The sequence below is a fragment of the Maniola jurtina genome, chromosome 5 (assembly GCF_905333055.1).
Source record: "Maniola jurtina chromosome 5, ilManJurt1.1, whole genome shotgun sequence".
Lineage (NCBI taxonomy): Eukaryota > Metazoa > Arthropoda > Insecta > Lepidoptera > Nymphalidae > Maniola > Maniola jurtina.
In genome coordinates this window covers 3,989,091-4,006,734 of record NC_060033.1, presented here as the reverse complement: position 1 = coordinate 4,006,734, position 17,644 = coordinate 3,989,091, and the positions used below count along the sequence as shown (strand labels likewise).

General features: G+C 36.1%; 1 protein-coding gene across 1 annotated transcript in view; it reads left to right on the top strand.

The window, feature by feature from the left end:
- Positions 1–1,769: 1,769 nt before the first annotated feature.
- Positions 1,770–17,644, top strand: part of LOC123865032 (protein artichoke) — a 104,678-nt gene continuing 88,803 nt past the window's right edge. The window contains exon 1 of the mRNA XM_045905849.1: positions 1,770–2,108. The gene's annotated coding sequence lies outside the window, so the exon portion shown is untranslated. The remainder of the gene's footprint in view (positions 2,109–17,644) is intronic.

Below are 17,644 nucleotides of genomic sequence, written 5' to 3'. Positions count from 1 at the left end.
TGTCGGTCTGTCTGTCCATCTGTTAACTTTTGCTGGCCCATCTGTTATTTTTGTCCCGGAAAATCAAAGAGTTTCCACGGGGTTTTCGAGCAAACCTAAATCCACATGGATGAGTTCGCGAGCATCACCTCTTTGATACAGATATACCTAGCTTGCGTCCTAGACATAAGATACATTTTGTCCCAGAATTCGGAAATCAAAGAGTTACTACAGGATTTTAAAAAACCTAAATCCACCCGAACGAAGTCGCGGGCACCATCTAGTAAATACAATATAATAGCACCTACCTACATTAAAATTCATTAAATATGTACGCGTCAGTTTAACGGTTCATTATATTAATGAGAGAAGAATATTTATAATGATTTTATTCTGACCGGAGGTTTCGGCTTTACCAGAAAGTCCCCTTCCCCTAGAACCGAAAGCAACTATCGCAATGGTTATTTGCTCAAATTACGATACGCTGTCCACATAGAGAATAAAAATCATATTGAATATGATTTCTCAATATCATCGAATTCGGGGGTTCAATCCCGGCCATGCACCTCTAACTTTCGGAACGATTTGTGTTTTAAGCAATTAATTAATATCAGTTACTTTAACGGCGAAGGAAAACATCTGGTTTATTATCAAGTAACATCTGATAACATCTAGATAAAAGTTGACCTAAAACTCCTAGAAGTTAAAATCTCGTTTTCCTTAGGGCCCAAATTATTATCTATCTAAATCAATTCTATCTGTAATTTGTCCATAGATCAGATAGGTACCTCTTAGCAACGTTGTTATTATTTTGCCAAAGTGGTAGGTAGGTATGCACTTTTTTGACAATGTTTCAGCTGTAATTTATCGACAGATTACGGATAGATTGATTCATTTACAGCCGTTACTCTAGTTGTAGAATACGGAAGGCAAAGTTCAAAGAAAGTTTCTATCTGAGATCGTTTTTACAAGTAGGTAGGTACATTAATTTATATTTTGATAGGTTTAACCGTGCGCCGATATGGGTAGGAATATGTACAGTAGAGTAGTTGAGTACGATAGAAGACCATTGCTTTATCTCAACCATTTGAATGTCGTTATTCCAAGAGCGAGATTTATTGATAGGTTCAATAAAATAATATAAACTCACGACGCGACGTCCGCGCCCTTATCAAAAATTAATTAGGCCTAATTGCTATATTACACTTTTCCAATATAATTAATTAAGTAGGTACGTATTTATTAGATACCTATTTCATCTACTCTACAGAGTACCTAATTGGTAATCAACCGTTGATTAATTTATTTTCATTATGTTTCATTATATATTTTTAGGGTTCCGTAACTACCCCAAGAGTACCTCATACTAAGCCTCCGCTGTCCGTCCGTTCATCTGTCTGTCAGCGGGCTCTATCTCATGTACCGTAATAGGTAGTGTTGAAATTTTCACAGAGTGTATACCGTCGAAACGTGTGGGACTGCAGACGAACTCGTTTCTCCATACAAGGACCTTCTCGACAAGTCGCTTCCCAACGCACCAGCTCACATAATATTGTTAGCCGCCGCCGATAGCTTTTTATGACCAATGCATTATTCGATACTCATTTAAAATTCTAACATGAGCTTATAAAGAAAGCTCGCCATTTCCAAGTGGTCCCCTGCTGTCGTCGGTCGTCTTTAACGTTCTGTATAACCGGGACGAGTTTATCGGTGTTTTATCACCTAAATATATTACGCAAAATCGCTTTGGGAGGCAGCGAGCTTGGAAGCGCCCACGCGTTAAAATTGCGGGGGCGATCGCTAGAGGCTTCTCGTCAAACGTGCGCGCGCGGCGAACGATACACACGCGCCTTTCAAAAAACCTTTAGAACCGATAAACAAATTCGACACGAAAAAGACCCAATCACAATTCAAACTCAAGGCGGTTTCATTTACCTGAAGGTACCCCTAAGCCCATAGACTAAGCATATTTGGGTTCTTTAAAGTTCCGACTAGTGTTGTCAATGACACGGATTGGTGATCGATGTTTATGAATGGAGTTCGGTGTGACGTCATGAATAGTGCTGTGACTGTGATGCGGTTCGGTGGGCAACAATTTGTTGACAATGCGTGATCATTAGAGTGGAAAGGTGAGTCTATTTGGCTTAATTATTTTGTGTTGGTGCAACACTATGACATGAATACATGACAGTTTGTTACAAAGTCTATAATAGCCTGCTACAGTTACGGGTAGGCTATTTTAATCTACTAAAATATATTTCTTGCTATAATAGTTACGATATAGGGAAAGCTTTTGATTGGGGACATTTCTTTCAACAAAATACAGATAACTGGTTTTCAAATGTTGGCGCCGAAACGTAGGCGGTAGCTTGTGATATTATGTGTCCATAGATATATTTATGATACTTACCATGTTAAGTAGGTGCTTCATTATATTTTAACCAGCAACCAATCTTTCGAAAAGTTGAAAGTCCATTGATGACGGAGCCACACCACTATGGGTTCCACTTTCAATTCAATGTAGTGTCACATTAAAGTTCAGACCACTAACTGCTACTCGGTCAACTTTGTTTACCGATCTTTATTATCTACTTATCACAACTAACCAATTATAAATCTTCTTAAACATAAGCTAAGACCATATACCTACTGTTGTCATGAGCTTTAGATTTTCTATGAGAAAAATTATCAAAGCTTAAAAAAAAATTATTTGTAGGGAAGCTATAATAGCCATACCTACTGTAATCGTGGCACCTACTCGTATAATACAGTGTCGTCATACGCGCCGTTTATACAGTCGTATACAAATTACAATACAAATCCGGGCGTTTTATATTAATGCGTTGTGTCAACTAAAAATAACTTATTTAACATACGATCGTATTATATTATTCAACACAATAGACTCAATACCCACATATTATTTAAAGAGGATGGGTGTCTGAATAATCCACTTAAAAATACTTGTAGTATTTTGAATGTTTGTCTGTTATGGTATTAGTAAGAAAAGAAAGAACAGAATTTATTTCTCTGTGATGTCTTATGCACTCACGTAAGTAGATAGTTTTTGAAAATGGTTTCAGTCGTTCTGTTAAATCACAGCCACGCACACCTAACGCATGTGCCAAGCAAATATATGATCATTAAGATGCTAAACGTCTTACGGCCTATGCTTGTACAATAAGGAACATTAAAAAACCTTACCTAGAATGAGCACTAGGTACAGTTAAAACATTCAAGTTTTTCCATACAAATTGTGGTACAGCTACTTTTTGTTGACTCGCAAGTCAGGCCTTGTATTGGGATGCCTTCCTAGAAAATCGCAATGTAAGAGGATGCATAAAGTGAAATGGTATACGAATAGGACAGCCTGTGCCACTTAAGATAACAATTATTAATTATATGAAGACTACCATTGTTACGGTAAGCATTCTACTGAGAAGACCGAGGATGAGTCTCGAAACCAAACGATGTAATTTCACGAAATAAAATTTTACAGGAAGAAAAAAAAACTAATTGAAAGTTGTTGAAAGTTTACTGTAATTCCGTTTTGATCGAAGTAACGAACAGTCAACTCAATTTTAACACAGTTTTAGGCCGTTTTGTTTGAAAATAAGTTCAAGTTTGTATTCAATGAGCGAAATTAAGAACTTTAGGTAATGGGAGACCTGAAAAAGAAAAGGATTGATCATCTCAAGTTTTTTCGTTCAATGATTTTAAATAGTTGTAAGACCTGCTTTCAAGCGAGTGGAGTCGAGGGTTTATGATAGTTTTACCTGGTTATACAATAACATTAAGTCACACACACATGCACACAAAATATTTGAATGAAGGCGTGGGCAGACCGAATGTCGCGACATTTCAACATTATGCCACCTTAGTATACAAAACAAAGTTCTTATTCTTATAGTGATAAGATTTAAATTTACATGCATTGTTTAATCTTTAACTAATTTTCAAATTATTCATACAAATGGCTTAACTGGGAACCCACTTGTGGTATGAAGAAATAGGATTTTGTGTTGTTAAGAGAAACAAGTACAAATACATTATTATTAATTTATTAATCAACTACATAAATTAATAACTACCTGGACATTTAAATAATTATTTTAAACCGCTGTTTTTAACTTCGATACTAACCAAATAGTATAAGTAAGTACATGTTTGAATTAGGTTTGTAAATGATAGGATGTTTGGTTTTTCTTCTCTGAGTAACCTATAGTCAATTCGGGAACGGGTATCAAAACCGGGACCTACTGCTTGCGAGGCGCATAGAATGTAGATGCCGGACACGCACCTCTATTTTTTCTAAGAAATTAAGCATAACATCGCCTGTATGCTTGAGAGTTCTCCATAATTTTCCCAAAGGCGTGCCAAACTGCACTTGGCTGATAGACACGAGGCTAGTAGACTATGGCCAAACCCTTTTCATTTTGATAGGAGAGTGGAGACTGGAGACCCGTGTTTAATAGTGAGCTGGTAATGGATTGATGTCATCATGACTTTATAATGCATAAATTGTCCGAAAAATATTCGCAATATCACGCGTTAAATCGCATACAATATAGCTAATACTAGCGCTAAATAGTGAGTGAGAACTTTGGGCACCACTCTAAGAACTTGAATCGCACGGGATTTAAACTTGCCACCGAAGGCACATTCATTATGCACTTGCACTTTAGTCTTTAAGCCCGTTGTTGCTACTCCCTAGCGGGAAACAGTTTTATATTTAATTATTTCCGATTATTATTTGACGTGTCTCGTGAGCTGTTTATATTTTAAACTCTTAAAACACCTTTCTTTAACTTCATCACCTTCATCATGATCAACCTATCGCCCTCTACTGAGCAGGGTCTCCTCTCAGAATGAGAAGGGTGTAAGTTAGTCCACCACACTGGCCAAGTTCGGATTGACAGACTTCAACACCTTTAAGAATATTACTCTGAAACTTTTAGGTATCCTCACGTATCCATCGCCCTTAAAGCAAATGTTATTTAATTCCTTGAAACACATAAAACTCCGAAAGTTAAAGGTGCGTGTCATGATTGTTCACCCGATTATCCGTGTAGGAGGCGGACGTCTTACCCACTAGACTATTATGGCTCATATGATAATGCTTCAGTGTGATGGATCGTCATTCGTCAGACAGGCCGAAAGAAGACAAACAAGAGAAAGAAGATATGAACATTATTATTATTCTTTAATCAATAATTGGAAGTTATTGATTTCCTTTAGTTTAAAACTTTATCGAAAACCGAGCAACCAGTGAATGTAGGAAAATAGCTTCAAGCATTTATGACCGTAGCGAAGTGTGGTGTCACGGATAGCGTCCTTTTTCCTATTTTCCCGTGCATGTGCGATCTTTGACTTGAAGTTCGTTATCAGAGAGTTCTTTTGTTTTCGCTAAAGTTTGGAAAAGGTCCAGTGTAAAAGTTAGGTCACAAATTCTACTGGCTGACACCGAGTGACACGCTCGGGAGATACGGAGTTTTGCTTTATTTTTGTGAAAGCTGTTCTAAAAAATCTTCCTAGTCTTTTATTTTCTTTACTATTTTAAAATTTTTGCACAAAATTATATTATTATCTTCATTTTTTTTATGCCCGCACCACCACGAACCACCAAACCGATTTAGACAAAAGTTTTTGAAAGTATATACCTAAGTACTGTTGCAACAATGGGCCTCTTATGAAAGTTCAATATTTCAGCAGGGGAGTTGATGAAAATGAAAACATTCAGAGAAGAATTAGAGTCATAACATGCGACTAACGTGGCGGCTTCCCTCGGATGGAATTACCGAAGATCCTTTCTTACACTAATAGCGTGGGTCTATGTTGTAAAGAAAATCTACACTTACATAATTAGAATCACATTTCTAGACCTAGTGGTTTGAGTTGATCTTTGATAGCTATTCTTTCTATAACATAGAACCCCAATAAGAAATTATTTTCAGAAATCCCGACTCTTTAAAACAATTAAGTTCACACGAATTGTTGCAGAAGAGCAATGGATTGACATGATTTTTGCTTGGATTTAGCAAACCCGAAGAGTGATATAGGCTACTTTTTATTCAGGAAAATTAAAAATTCACTTCACACGGAAGTTTTAAAAACCTAAATCCACGCGGACGAAGTCGCAGTCGCAGACATATAACAGGAAAAGGTGACCGGCTGCCTGATCTACTTGCACTGCTCAAACTACAGCATGGATCGGGCTTGGCATGCAGATATTTATTATGACGTAGATCTCTGCTAAGAAAGGATTATTGGCAATTGAACCCCTAAGCGGGTAAGATAGGGGTTTGAAATTTGTGTAGTTCACGCGATTGAAAATTGCGGGCATAAGCTAGTTCCATATAAATTAGATCCATGTATACTTCTGTAAACATAAATTAAGTTCAAGGATCATTATTTTAGACGGTCTGATATAGAGGTCTCATTAGCGTACATAACAAGTCATTAGTGAAGTACTCATTACCTAGCCTACTTACCTCACTGTAATCCGTTTTTACGTACCTAAAGTTTGCCTTATTAAAAGTTGAGTGTTGCCAGGGATTATTTCTGGTGTAGGTAGTATTATTCATATAATGATATGATCGGTGAGGTATAACTTTAGGGTGGCTGTAGGTATATTTTTGGGGTTCCGTAAGTGCAATTAAAAAACAGTTATTTGTTAGAATCACTCGTGTCTCTGTCTCTACCCCTGCACAGGTGGGTAGGTATATTGTAAGGATTTAGACTGTCACTTATTACACTTGTATTTAAACAACTTGTTAGGTGTATCATCACCATCAACCTATCTTACCTACCTATCACCCTGTTGCATCTTAACCACTATTCTGTTAGTTAGGTGCATCAGCACTAAATAATCATAATACTCGTATACGCAGAGTTTAAAGGATCCATCGGCATATCATAGCCAGTACTAGGTAATAATAAATAAGCGCTATTATTATCAAAAGCTTTTAAGTTTTAACACAAACAATACCATTATTTGGGAACACCGCAGCAATACAACACATTATGGTATAAGCCCCACTCATCTAGGTAGGTAATATTATAACATGATATAAAATGCATATTAATATTATACATGCGAAATTGAGCCTGTCGGTCTGTCTGTCCATCTGTTAACTTTTGCTGGCCCATCTGTTATTTTTGTCCCGGAAAATCAAAGAGTTTCCACGGGGTTTTCGAGCAAACCTAAATCCACATGGATGAGTTCGCGAGCATCACCTCTTTGATACAGATATACCTAGCTTGCGTCCTAGACATAAGATACATTTTGTCCCAGAATTCGGAAATCAAAGAGTTACTACAGGATTTTAAAAAACCTAAATCCACCCGAACGAAGTCGCGGGCACCATCTAGTAAATACAATATAATAGCACCTACCTACATTAAAATTCATTAAATATGTACGCGTCAGTTTAACGGTTCATTATATTAATGAGAGAAGAATATTTATAATGATTTTATTCTGACCGGAGGTTTCGGCTTTACCAGAAAGTCCCCTTCCCCTAGAACCGAAAGCAACTATCGCAATGGTTATTTGCTCAAATTACGATACGCTGTCCACATAGAGAATAAAAATCATATTGAATATGATTTCTCAATATCATCGAATTCGGGGGTTCAATCCCGGCCATGCACCTCTAACTTTCGGAACGATTTGTGTTTTAAGCAATTAATTAATATCAGTTACTTTAACGGCGAAGGAAAACATCTGGTTTATTATCAAGTAACATCTGATAACATCTAGATAAAAGTTGACCTAAAACTCCTAGAAGTTAAAATCTCGTTTTCCTTAGGGCCCAAATTATTATCTATCTAAATCAATTCTATCTGTAATTTGTCCATAGATCAGATAGGTACCTCTTAGCAACGTTGTTATTATTTTGCCAAAGTGGTAGGTAGGTATGCACTTTTTTGACAATGTTTCAGCTGTAATTTATCGACAGATTACGGATAGATTGATTCATTTACAGCCGTTACTCTAGTTGTAGAATACGGAAGGCAAAGTTCAAAGAAAGTTTCTATCTGAGATCGTTTTTACAAGTAGGTAGGTACATTAATTTATATTTTGATAGGTTTAACCGTGCGCCGATATGGGTAGGAATATGTACAGTAGAGTAGTTGAGTACGATAGAAGACCATTGCTTTATCTCAACCATTTGAATGTCGTTATTCCAAGAGCGAGATTTATTGATAGGTTCAATAAAATAATATAAACTCACGACGCGACGTCCGCGCCCTTATCAAAAATTAATTAGGCCTAATTGCTATATTACACTTTTCCAATATAATTAATTAAGTAGGTACGTATTTATTAGATACCTATTTCATCTACTCTACAGAGTACCTAATTGGTAATCAACCGTTGATTAATTTATTTTCATTATGTTTCATTATATATTTTTAGGGTTCCGTAACTACCCCAAGAGTACCTCATACTAAGCCTCCGCTGTCCGTCCGTTCATCTGTCTGTCAGCGGGCTCTATCTCATGTACCGTAATAGGTAGTGTTGAAATTTTCACAGAGTGTATACCTTTTTCAATTGCCGGTATTACGATAAATTAAAAAAAAATTCAAATTGGGCGCCAAGTTTAAAAATAAATAAAAAGTGCATTAAACATTTTGTAGGTACAATGGTACGGAACACGTGCGAGTCTGACTCGGGTTAATGACCGGGGTTTTCTTTACTAGCTATCAAAATAATTTTCTGTCTAGACTTTAAATTATCGATTTAAATCGTAAATATATGTTTAATTTTTTGTGAAAATTAATTTATTATGCTAAACCACGGATAATTTTCTGTATCATCATCTAATTTAGGTTCTAACTGAGCAAGACATAATGAGTAGGTATACCATTAACTTAGCTGTCACGTCTGTCTGTATCCTGGGTTCAAAAGAATGAAAGAAATTTATCAAGAGTGCCAATTAATTGAAGAAAGTCTTGGATCAGTATGATTTTCCCGTCCTTACGTATTAGTGCTTATGAAAATATGACCAAGGGACCTCATCCGAAAATTCAAAGTTACTTAAGGATCTATATAGAAGCCTATGTTAATAGTTTCCCTGAAATATTTCATCAAGATACACAGAATCACGAGAAAACTACTTTGCCACTGACTTGATGCCACTGATCATGATCGTGCTTGCAGCTTGGAAGTTCTGCAGTAAAAACTGCCCTAGAGTAATTGCTCTATTAGGCCAATGATAGGATGATAGGTATATGAGTGGTGACATTAGAGTGTCTCTCAAACAACTTACTACATTTATCATGCGAAGCCAGGCGTTTCAGATAGTAGATATTATAATATACATATTGTACCTAGTACCTACCTACCGTTAAGCAAACGCAGTCTATTAACAAGGTCGTAAACAGTAACTTTCTGTTTATCTCTCTACACGGTGCTGCATCCAATCAACTTTGCTCCCGCGAGGCGCAAAAATGCTTTACCTACCTATAGGTAAAGGTTGCGCCACATCTACAGGTACTAATATTATAAATGTCAAAGTATCTGTTAGAGGCCCATCTGTTTAACCGATTTTGACGAAAAGTACAGATATAGCTTCCCGAGGATATTGAGAATTTATCTCAGTTTTATCAAAATTGGGGCAGTCAATAAGATTGGATGACTACGATTTTCTGTCTGTCTGTCAGCGGGTTAAAACGAACCATGAACCGTAATAGGTAGAGAGTTGAAATTTTCACATAGCGTCGTATTTCTATTGCCGCTATAACAATAAATAATACGGTACGGAACCCTTAGTGTGCGATTTCAACTCGCACTTGAACGGTTTCATTTATTTATTAAAAAATATTTAAACTTTATTGACAACCAAATGCAGTTCTAGCAAATGTGGTATTGGCTCAACTGTATTGAGGTTACCGGATGGCCGCTCTATTGTCTACGGCAGGACCGCAAAGCCGCGTGCCCGCGATCGCGACTATTGTCCGCGCTCTCTGAAACGAAGCTCTTTTATTGTTTATGTCTATAATAGAAACCTAATATCGACTGACATGCAACTATTTGCGGTTTTGTACCTAGTTTACAAGACGAGGGGCTTAGAGGTCGCACGGGGGTGGAGTGGCCTAGTTCGCTATGGGACAATTAGTGTAGATTGTGATACATCCTATAGTCCGTTTTTCTTAGTTTGCTTAAAAGAAAAACAAATCGCATAAACCTTACCGGAGAAACGCGTTAGCGACGTCATTTGCCCGGCGCTTAAGATCTCTTCTTCTGTGGTTATGTTTTCACTCTATCATGATTATATATTACTTGTCTTATTAAATAAATAAGTACTTACACCTAAGTAAATTCTTGGGAATTTATACTATGTCTGTTTCTATACGCCTGCATATTGCATACCTAACGCGTGGGATCCACCATTGATGATTCACATATTGAATCAGCACTATGAACAAAATTCAATTTGCGCGATACTAATCGAAAGCGAATAGGTACACACTACACAGTCACTAACCATATTATGAATGCGAAAGTGTATTTGTATGTTGGTTTGTTGTTAGTTTGTCCTTCAATTGCGCTGTAACGGAGCAACGCGGGAGCCTTGTGATTATCTGCATTGGTATAGTTAAACGCCTGGAGAGTGAAAAAGGCTTCTTTTGCTCCTAGAAAATCATAGAGTTCCCACGGAATTTTAAAGAAATAAATCCACTTCAGCATCATATTAGCTAATTTTCTATAAACATTAAATTAGCTACTTTAATCTTAACTAAGCTTTTTAACACACAGTTATGCAGTAGCTTGGTGAAATTAGGTAAAGGAAAGGCTGCTCAACTTTGGGAAAACAGCTGAATTTTAGTATGGAACTTTATATTGTTTTCAAACCGCCAATTCACACTTGGTCAGTGTGGTGGACTATAACCTAAGCCCTTCTCGTTTTGAGAGGAGACCCGTGATGTAGAGGGCCGACGAGAGTCGAAATGATGATAAATTTTCTGATTTCTCTGCACAATTATTGACAAGACCGTAGCCAGGAATTGAGTTTGAGAGGTTTTGCGATTTAAAAAAAACTGGGTAAGTACCTAAGTACAATACAAGAATGATTATACAATTCTTCAATACATAGTCTGCGATTTCGGGGGGTTCAAACTTCAAACCGCCAAAACCTCTCCCACAGTCTATGGACCTTGCAACTGTGCACAAATACCTAGATGTGGTTACATATTTTATTAATATTGAATATCATAGCACAAAATAATAAAATAGTAAGTGCCGCTAAACACGAGGTTAAAGGTTACCAAAAAACGGTTTTCACGAATACCTATCTCATTAACAGTAGGTCACATTTTTAACGAAATAGCTAAAATAAAACTGCTTAATTTATATGTTTAAAACTTTTTATGTTAATTTACTTGTTTACAGAAACAAATGAGCACATTACGTAAATCACCGACCATTATGAAAATACACACCCGTTAACGGTAGATAATAAACAACAACAATATTCGTCAATTATTTCAGTTTACTGTGTTCCTAATTGACTATACTAGTAGACTAATATAATTACGTACTTTCCCTTCTATATATACGATACGAAATCGATACGACATTTTATATGAGTTTTATATTTTCATTGTATTTACCTAAACTTGTTAGTGTCTGTTACAACTAAACTTTGTTCCATTGGCATGAAGTAGTTTAGTTGTGGCACAACCCAACGCATTAATAGGTAGGTATCATAAGATAACCAGCACAATTATGAATTAAGAAATACTACGACACAGAAAGAAAGCAGTTTAATCTAAGAGTAACTATAATCATCCGCAATATCGTCCACATTGGTTTAAGTTTTTAAACTTTTCTCGTTTTCCGATATCCTATTCCGATATATTACACAAAAAAAAATCTTATGTCCGTTATATACTTTGAAACCATCAAACTGATGTGCCCAAAAGCAGTTTAATTAGAAAAGCAATAATGCAAAGATGGTTTTAGACCAATAAAAAAACATTAGGCAATTTATTTTCACACACGCACACGCTGGGTATCCCCTAGTAAAATATAAATATTCGATTCCCGAACTCTCCGTTTCAAACATATGTTCAGCCACTAACCGTTGAAAAGAAACAAACAAGCCGACACTTTTTTACCTTAAGTAAGATTAGTACTATGAATTAAGATTTCAAATTACCGACATAACATCGGGTGTAGATTAAATCGTCTCATCTAAATCGCCTTAGATGCTATCAATTAAGTATTTATTCCTCGGCCTCATCGCCTACTGACAGCGTTCAATCCAAACCCATTTATAAGTATAATATATGCGTATCACCTGGCCAAGAAAGTGGTTCAGAATTATTTCTAACACCCACCTTTACAACCTCGAAATTAATTAGAAACTTGATGTTTGTTAACCAACTAGCCAGTTAAAGGGCTCATCATTTTTATGGGCGTATTATTGAAAGTATTTGGGCTATTTGAGGAATGTTTGTATTTAACCGTTATTAATCAGTCTTTTTCTGGAACAGTTTATAGTTGCTTTTCCACATATTATTTGATATAGACCGCCTAGCATCGATGTACAGTAAATTTACAGCTCGTCCATTTGCTAAAAATAAAAGTAGCAAGCAAATAAGCAGGCGGGTCGCTTGATGTTAAGTGATTACCGCCGCCGATGAACATTTGCAGCACCACAGGAACCGCCGATACGTTGCCGGCCTTTCAGGAATTTGTAGGTCCGCCCCTTGAATAACCCCATGTTGTAATCTAGTGGGAACACCGCCGCCGTCTACGTATGTAACACCGAAGATTATATATTATGTCAATCTGCCAAAATTATTTATGGAGTTCTCAAATTATAAGTGAGAGATTAAAATTATTAACGTCTACGCACATGTCATATTAGTTAAATTAGAAGTTACGCTAGGGCCTCTGGAGTCTGGGCAAATCGGCTGACTTTTCAACAATCTCTCAGGAGAGGGAAGCGTGTGGGTTTGGCGTTTCGATTAGGTACAACATCTCGTACAAATAGATCATACCGATTTTAATTAAGTACATATTATTCATTAAAAGTGTGTAGGTAGTTATTACACGTCAATCGAAAGTATCTAATGTCATTAGATTCAACACCATAATTTTGTATCACCGATTTATTAATAATATGATAAATATGTCGTAACGGAGCGAAGGCGCTGGTATCGAGCGGGGTTTCGCCACAGACCAGCCATGATCGATGGCCTGGTGTCGCCCACTCGACACATAACACAATTAGTATGTGTAAATTACTCGTAGTATCGATGAGCGGTATTTGAGACAAGTAGCCCATACTTTGGAGATTAATTTATTTGTTTTTAATTGATTATGTTACCTTGGATCTGTAGGGACTGGGATTAGGTGGGTATTAAGAAAGCAGTGGGTATCTGCGGTGCTCCAGGCTTTCGAACTTGCTGGTAGTTGTGCGCAAGTCTATGTAAAAAAGACAAATCGCAGCTCTGCGTCTGTGTCATGCCCGTACTATAATAGTCTCCACCAGCACTATTTTTATATAAGTCGCACTAAGTATAGTGTAAGGTTACTTTTAAAAATTGATTTGAATTGTCAACAGTAATATAAAATTATTAATTTATCTAATGCAGGTAGTTTGATAAAATCGATATTTGGCTCATTCGATGTCTTACAATCTGTTGCTAGGAGGCCAACAAGATTGAACTTGCATAAATACGGGTGTTTTGAAGGTTTTAGTTTAGTCTCCTTCTGAGATTCGGAGCGATATCGCATATTTTCGGTATTTTGATTTGTGAACTGGATAATTAGATGTTGTGATAGCAATCACACTCTAATTGAATGATTTATTTTGGCATTAGTTTTTTTAGATTAAAACTCTCGGAAACCTCTACACACTGAACTTGTGTTTTTTGTGTTGGTTATGGGAGGACATTCCAATAATTCCATAAAAATAATTAAATAATACCTGCTTTTCTGAGTGACGCCAATAATAGGTTCACTAATAAACGGCCACAAGACAAGCTTCCAAAAGCTTCTCTACTTAGTAGGTTAAAGGCTAATTTTTAAAGTAAATAAAATTAAATGTTTTAATTAGGGGCAGGTAAAAATTTCTATAGCAGTCATATCTCTAGGTTCCAGCGTTCTATCAATCAATTTTATCATCGATCCAGTCTCATCGTTTAAATGCAGGCGACGTATATACCTACATAGAGATATAGATGCTTGAAATGCAGAGAGATGATTGCTTACGTTATTATAATTTGAAAGTAAAAGTTGATGAACCAAGTAAAATGCGATTTCGATAAAGATTAGTAAAACAATTTTCAATAGACCAAGAACTTCTGACCGATTAGTTCAATGTTTTTTTTACGATCCAAACTTCAGATAGGTATTTTTCATTCCAAACATTGATATATCTTATCGCCACTTTAGGAAGTTTTGTAGAACATAAAATGCACAAAATACATAATCAAAATAACTCGTATTGTGGAACTTTCTGAAAAATATTTCCATAAAACTGTTTTACGAGACCCGATGCGGTGAATCTTGAATGTAAATATCGTTGTATTGAATAATAAAATTTTGAAACTGAATACTTATGCATCTCATTACGATGCTCTCGGAAATAGCGCTCGGATATTGTGAATTTTTGACCGGAGAAATGCGGGGACTCATGAATTTGTGTTGCTTATTTGCTCCTAAATGTGGCAGGTGATTCACTGGCAGTTTGCTTCTTCTTAGAATTTTATTTATAAACTTTCATAGGATTAAATTACAATTATTTCTCTAATCATCTTTGATAAGGTTTATTTTTATAATACAGTATGAAAAGAATTTTCATATACCTATCTTAAGGTAAGTAGGTACTTTCACAAGTAGGTACCTACATAGTTTTTTGCAGTGGGTATTAATTTTAATGATATAATAATATGGTATTTTTAAGAGAACCTTTTTTCTATAAACACTCTTATCCTATATGTGTTTGCAAAAATTTGCAACTAACGGAAATCTTACAGAACTTTTTGAGATTGGGGCTTATAAAATGTGGTGGGCTCACGTTCTACAATATTATGGTACCTGCCTACTGTTTACTTATGTAGCAATGGTTTCCTTAATGAAATAGTCTTATTGTAAATAAGTGTTAGAATAAAATACATTTTAAGTCGCATATTACAGACAACATAAAATTTTATCGGAAACCTCTACACCATTTTAATTAAACCGCATAAGTGTAGCGGTGGGAAACCTAGTAATTATTAATTTGCGCGACTGGTATGTGGTCGCAAGAACCACTCTCGACGCGATTATTGACACCCACCCGCCGCTCAACAATGGATCATAGATACACACTTATAGGCTTACTATCATTGAGTTATATAGTATAGACAATAGAGGTCCAAAAACGCCCTTATAATTATTAAATTATATTAAAAACTCAGTTACATACCTATAACTTACCTGTAAGTTCTGGTTCTGGCCCAAAAGTAGGAAAGTTATGAAGTACAATAATAAATACAATGGACTTAAATTATATAATGACAAAGTAACGTGAAAGCATCGTATATCGACGTAGTGCAGTGAATTGTTACATTGATAATATTGCTAAATATTGTAACTTTTTATGTTTAGAAAAGTGCAACTCGGCTTCTCAAACCGGCGGTTGAATTTCAGACGAATCATAAGAAATATTAATTGTTAAAATTAATAAAAGATAATACAAATTTTAATATTGAATTTTTGAACTGTTTAATAAATTTGATTAATGGCAATTGGCAATTATTGGCGTATTGGCGTTGGTCCGTTTGTATTACCCTACTCAGGTATCATATCATTAGGCGGCATCGCCTCCAATAGATTTCAGTATCCCTTCCTTGAAAATAGTTCTGTGCTCACCGGGATTATCGGTCAGTGTAACATTTTTGTAATAGGTAGTGAAGAAAGACACAACATGCCCCCTTGTTAACTGGTTGACGCCGTTTTGTGGGACATCACCATCTCTAGTACGTGGCAACCATCGATGGTGGCAACTCTCTGCATAAGTACATAATATGGGCAGTCTTTTGTTAAGTATAATAATATGTTGTGTTTGAATCTAAATGTTGACGCTGTTTATGATTAGCATCTTTACAATATGCAAATGAACTTATTGAACATTACATATAACATTGATATCAGAAGGTTTTATTAGGTTTTCCATCACATCATCATTATGAAATTGCAATGAGCAAAGACATTTTCAATTCATAACACAAAAAGAAAAATTCTGATGCACTTACTGATTTTAAGTTTGTCAACGTCCGGTCGAAACCCATGGACCAAGCCAACCTAGAAAGCTGTATTTTCCACAGAGGCTGCTTTATCCCTAGACAAGGGATATATGCAGCAGCAAGGGATAGGGAATAATGTAGAATTTTTCGACATTCCCACGGGATAAATAAAGAGGTATTATAATATTTTTACTTTAAAATTTCCCGCCGAGCGAAGCGAAGCCGTCCCGGCTAGCTAATTCAGTATTAAAATGTGTACCTAATTTACCGAATTTTCACCTGGAATGCATTATTTGCTCGTTTTATCTTTTGTGATTGGATCGTTAAAGTTATTTATTAAGTTGAATATCGAACACCTATTATTATAATTAAGGTGCCATTTTAAACCGATCAGGACCCCGTATTAAACAGCATCGTCATTACAGATCGTTACCAACAATTAAGCTAGATCCTAGAAAAGCTCTAAGTACCTTCTGTCATTGTAGATACGAGTAGGTATATGTAACTCTTTTATGACCCTAACTTTCCCGACTGTTGAGAGCTTCTTGAGTTGAGCCTATTAAATAACTGCTGTGTTACGTACGATAATAACCAGTTTTAAAAGTAGATACCTTCCAGATAAGTACAAGAAGATAACACCACAGGTCGCACATCACCAAAGCATATAGGACTAGTTTACACTATCAATATTAAAGCAATCAGTGTACACTCAAACTTACACGTACCAACTTTACTGATACCTACTCATCGATCATCCAATGTTTACATTATAGTTTTAAACTAACAGTTTGTCTCCATTTAAACATGAGACCAGATTTGAACGCGTTTAAGAAAAACCGGAATTTGGGCTTGTAGTTTAATTTGTGACCATTTGAACAGCTAATTCAATTGCATGTACGGTGTTCGGACTTGCTTTATAAATATTCTAGCGTTCTATTTACATTACCATAATATATCGTATTCAATTACGAGAAAAATCAAGCTTAGTATCTGCCTGTTTACGAATATAACAGGAAGTTAACTATAACGTTTAGGTAAATATTTATCCACTACTTACGCGTCTGAAAATGGTTAGGTAGCTTAAGTTAGTAAAAAAATAATTTGTTGATTTGATTTCAAAACATTGTCCTAGGACTTGTCTTTAAAGTTTCCTAAACATTTAATATAGATTTAAGAACGCCAGCAGCCCGAGCACAATTAGTGCGTTTACGCTTTCCCATTTTTTTGTGCAGACAAAAGCCGCGAGAAAGCATTGCCGCAAGCACAACCAGTGCGACAAGCGTTATCGTGCTAGTTACGCGGATGAAGTCGCGAGTGAAAACTAGTCAAAGTAATTTTTTGTTGTGATAATAATAGACAATAGAGGCCCTACATCTCGTCACACGTCAGTAAAGGCGTCGGCTTATTTCAACGCATG